This window comes from Plectropomus leopardus, chromosome 4, assembly GCF_026936395.1.
Source record: "Plectropomus leopardus strain MGB_pleo_1.0 chromosome 4, ASM2693639v1, whole genome shotgun sequence".
Classification (NCBI taxonomy): domain Eukaryota; kingdom Metazoa; phylum Chordata; class Actinopteri; order Perciformes; family Serranidae; genus Plectropomus; species Plectropomus leopardus.
Window position 1 is genome coordinate 25,765,431 of NC_142179.1, and position 5,310 is coordinate 25,770,740.

Genomic DNA, 5,310 nt, shown 5'->3' on the forward strand with positions numbered 1-5,310 from the left:
CTCTTTGTCTTCCTGTATTTCTCTTAAAATACAATTATCGACCTGTAAACCGTCCTGATTTACTTCCTGACAACGTAAAAAAAAGCCACTTTGCTCTCTAAGCTTTCATCAAAAGCCTGTAAAGAATTTAACGGGTTTTTCCCCGTATTTCCTGGAGTCACTTTTAATCCACAGCTCCTCCTTTTCCAAACTCAGCAGAACGCCTCCCACATGTCATTTATTTTACAGTACGTTAAGATATTCTATATCACTCTGATTGAACTCTTAATTCCATTTTCTTTTACTTCACAGTGAGTTAGACCAACTGATATTGCCACTGGGATCACCGGGTTCACCCAGTGTACATTGGCTATTTGCAAAAAGCACAGAGCACCTCACTGACTCCCTGTCATGGAAAAAGGAGGAAAAAAAATATGCAGAGCACGGCTAACTAATCCCAGATGTTCATATGTTGCATTATGTCACATGCACAAATGGAGTGAGCTATCTTGGAAAATATTAGACACCATCTAATCCTCAGGAAATGTGGACAGGCTGCAGGAAAGGCGTCCTGAAGCATGCGTGACATAATTTGGGGACAGTGGATGGGACGGAGCGGAACAACGGGCTGCAGCTTCTGAATGTCTCAAAGAGACTTCGATTATGATATTTAAGTTGACAGTGAGCAGGGACGTTTTATATCGGCCTGTTTTCAGTGACTTTTCCATGTCAGACAAACTCAGTGCAAGATGCTTTGAGCCAATTGCCAACTGTTGTTTCCATCCTGCCTTAATCATTACAGCACAGACGTCTGACATATACATTTATAAACATTACTTCACAGATTATAGCCATTACACAGACTTGTCCCGTATGATAAAAACCCAAAACCAATAGGCTTATTGTGTTGCTGGGTGCTGTCTCCCTTTATATAATTTCTTTTAAGGAAGACTTTGGGTGGAGTTCTTCATCAGTTTAAAAAGATTAAAATCTGAGACAGACCATAGACCCTGATTAATGACTGACATTTAAAAAAAAAAACATTTCTCAGAAACTGAGTAATGAGGCTGGCTTTCTGTTAAAACCAAATTTACAGATGTCTGGCCCACATACAGCTTGCATGGTAGACTGGATTAAACAAAAAGGCCAAAAAGTGTTACTGCAAAACATTATGATGTCACAGTAGACCTTTGACCTCTTGGATATAAAATGTCAGAACTTCAACATTATATGCTATGAGACATTTGAGCATATGAATTCTTGAGTTATGGCCTGAAACATGTTGTACAAGGCCACCGTGACCTTCATATTTGACCACCAATCGAGTCATTCTTGAGTCAAAGTAGTCAAAAGGACACTAAAACAAAGGCCATCCTCAGATATAACAATCCCAAAAATGAGATAAATTCAAGGTTACTGTGGCCTTTGACCTGTGACCACCAGCGGACGGACGAATGTATGGACGGACAGCCCAAAAACATAATGCCTCTGGCCACGGCTATCGCTGGTGCAAAGGTATAAAAAAAATGTTTTCCTCATACCTCAAGCACTATTTATCAATCTAGACTGTTTTGGTGTGAGTTGCCAAGTGCTGGAGATCTCAGCTATAGAGATGTCAGTCTTTTCTTGAGTATAATGGAACTAGACTCAACAACGATGTCTCTTTCTAGAAATCACAACTAGGTTATATAAGATAATTCACGAATGACCTGTTTTTGTCTACCAGAATACATTTATATGAGCTAATGTTTGTACATTGTTCGTTGATTCAGCTCTGGGCTTGTTATGGCATAAAAACAATAAAGGCAATGTTAAAAAACAAAGTTTGACCAGTCCTTTAAAACACACTCAGTACGCTCATTAGCAGTTCACATAAGCGACAGAAAAACGGGAGCATGTGTTTTACCATGAACATTGGTATAAATGACACAAATAACACGCACAGTGTAGTATGTGGGACCACATTCTAATCATCGGAAGCTGGTAATATTAACTCTTTGCAACCTGGATAGACATCACTTTTCTTGTGGTACTTTCAGACAACTTTCACAACTATTTAAAACCTTTGGACTCTGAGCAATTATTTCTTTCAGACACATGGAGAAAAAAAAACAATGAGTAACTTGGAAAGAAATGTCTGAAAAATGCAGGAAATTAGTTTATTTTTTTTATTTTTATAAAAGCCTGAGAAAAAATGCTAGGGAGAGAAGAAAAATCCAGAGAAAACTATATTCATAATTATCATAATTATATATTTAAAATTATGCTACAGAGTTATCATTTATGGAATTTTTTTCATGTCATTTCCTTGTTTGTTTGTTTTTTTTACTTTCTTTGCTTTTCTTATTTGTTGCAAATTTTCAGGTAATTTTCTTGAAACTTGTTTTTCTTTTCTTTCTTTCTTTTTTTCTGGTAATTTCAATTTCAGGCTCATTGAGAGAAATCAAGCCACTTTGCTTAGGTTTCAAAGGGTTTACTAAACCAAAAATGTACCTGATGCAGGCCTGATTTTATGCTTTGGGGCCCAAAATGAAAACACAGGTTGCTTGTTCAGGAGAAAAAATAAATATCCAAATTTACCTTGAGCATCAATTGTGATGTAAGGTCCACCAAGCCCCTGCTGTAGCAGACGTCCTGACAGGTGGGCCCTCCAGCAAACTGTCTCCCCTCCAGAGCTCAAACACGTCCAGCTGTGAGGAGTCCTCCGTCAGCCTCCCGGGTCTCCACATGATACTCCAGCTCCTGTTAGCTTTAGCTCTTAGTGTCACGTTTCAGCAAATCCAAACAGCTAAAGCTAATGTCAACATGTCGTGCTAATAAACGCAAGCTAACACTTTACCCAAAGTTGGACTAAAATGCGCACAGTCCGACACTTTTCTAACCTCGCGCTGAGAGTCCTCGTGTCGCGTTTCGGACTCTGAAGATAGTGAATCCCATTGCACCTCTCGAGCTGATAGCTTAAGAAAAATACTATAAACTTTACTCCTGAATTTAAGCTAATGTAGCTCTCCCACCATGTCTCATCTCAGCATGACCTCCCTTCACTGTCTTCATCACTCTCCTGTCCGCCTCTTCCTGGACTGCCTGGTGCACCTGTCTTAACCAATCAAACACCTGGACTGTCCCTCAGGCGCAAACTCGCTGCATGATCATCGCAATGCATCACAGCAGGGTCAAATAAAGGTATATTGTCTTCAGTGGCGTGTCCAGCCTTTTTCTTATACTGGGGTGGCCCACTGACTGATGGGGGGGGCACGAAGTATGAGCGCTGCTGCAGGTACACACCTTGGCATAGCTTTAATTTAGGCCATTTTTGCCTCGACCACCCATTCCTACTTTCACCCTTTAAAACCTAGACATACCTGCTTGTTTTTGTTTTTTTTGTTTGTTTGTTTGTTTGTTTTTCAAATATATGGGGAAAAGGCCAGGGGCAACTGAGCAAGAAATCAGAATGAAAATACACGGGGTGAACTGCCCCCTAAAAAACAAACACTGGGGTTTCACTTAGAAAAAGCATAACATTTATTAAAGTGCTTTAATTAGTCTGATGATGTCAAAGGCTTACAATTGTTCTCTGTCTACAGGGAAATGGGGAAAAAAGATTTGGACAGAGGTCATTTTAAATCTTCTCATTTATAAGTTTTATATCCATTAATGCAAATGGTCTGAAAGGAAATCCAATATTTACCAATCCAAGCATGAAATGAAACTGTGCTTTTAAAAGGACTGTCGAATGTGGCAGCCATCAGGCCCCATGGTCATCTACAATGCCTCTAAAACCTCCTTTTAATTTAATGTATATACTTTTGTTCTCGTTCTTTTCTTATGATTAAAATGTATTCCACATGTTGTTTTTATTATACCTGTATGATCACAGAATAAAGAATTAAAAATAACTAAAGGTCTGCTGGAAAAAAATGGAGAGCAAATACTAAAAATATCTGGCAAAAATGAGGAAGAAACAAAACACATCTCTCCCTCCTCTAAAGCCATTTTCACAGCCGACATTTTGGCTTAACAATAGGGTGAAAAGCGCAGGTGTAGTTCATCACATAAACAATGGCTCTGATCCACTGAGGTGCTCCAGTTCAGGCTCTTGGTTTTGTTACTGGTGGATCAATGGGACACCTTTCAACAACAGAACCATCATTAAGTGTTATTGGTTACACCTGTACTTTATGTGTGGTGTCAAAAAAAATTATAAATACTGCACTCAAGCTCCATCTCAGGTGGTGAAAACAGCTGCTAACAGTTATCCAATCAATCCCACATCATGAAGCAGCTGTGATTTGTTTGTGCGTGCTGGAGGAGGACTTGGCTGCAGCACAGAGGATGTTACCTGAAATGCTTCAGATGATGCTCCCCGTGGTTGGAGAGTGGAGGCTGTATTTGTTCAGCGCTTTGTCTGTCTTCTGTAATTACTCTGCAGCTGCTCTTGAAGCCATCTTTGTGATTAGCCAGTGCAATGAAATCCTTCTGAGAACTGCACTTGTTTTCACTAACGGTTTAGCTTTTTACCTTTCCACCATGCTGACGCTGAACACATTTCTCAGAGTAACGCTGGCAGGTGTGCTCTTCTCACAAGAGGGACAACCTGGACACCAGAGCTGCTCCGCCTGGGCTTCATCAGAGACATTCAGAAACAACAGCTGCTCTCCTGGAGGAGGGAGAACTGTGAGGCGGTTAAAGTCTGTGCTGTGTGCCATGCCTGCACTCTGCCGATGTTCACTGTCTGCATGCATGACCATCTTGGCCCTGTCGACTCAGTGCAGTCACTTCAGACCCAGAGTCTCCACCATTGTGACTTTATGTGGATGCATCACACCGTTACTGTCCACCTTACAGACTGTGACTGGTTACTCTATATATGTACTTGGTATTGTTTGGGATCTGTCATCACTCATAAGCAGCACCTGAATGTCTCAAAGACTCTTTGTAAATAATGTACATGAATCAAATGATTTATAGACTTTTAACTTAATCTTTTCAAATGTAAGGTTAAAACTGCTTGTTTTTATTCTAATAAAATAATTGTGACTTTGTTGACCAGTCTAATCAGCCAAATATCTGTCACTGGTACTTTAGCAATATGATTAATAGACTAAAACGTGCCTTACGCTTCCGTCTGTCCTCAAGGTCGGCCATGCTTGTTCAAAAAAAGGTGGCGTGTCTCTACCGCAGTCCACTTTAAATGATGTCGAACACTGTGATTGGCTTATAGACATCTGATCAGATGCATCTGTGCATTTCGGAGGAGTCAGATGACACTAAAAATAGTTTCAAGAAAAAACACATTTTATTTTAGATTACAATTTGGCTTCCAACCATTAT

At 39.9% G+C, this 5,310-nt stretch overlaps 1 protein-coding gene across 1 annotated transcript in view; it reads right to left on the bottom strand.

The window, feature by feature from the left end:
• Positions 1 to 2,976, bottom strand: part of kansl3 (KAT8 regulatory NSL complex subunit 3) — a 52,790-nt gene extending 49,814 nt beyond the window's left edge. The window contains exon 1 of the mRNA XM_088076942.1: positions 2,560 to 2,976. The gene's annotated coding sequence lies outside the window, so the exon portion shown is untranslated. The remainder of the gene's footprint in view (positions 1 to 2,559) is intronic.
• Positions 2,977 to 5,310: the final 2,334 nt, after the last annotated feature.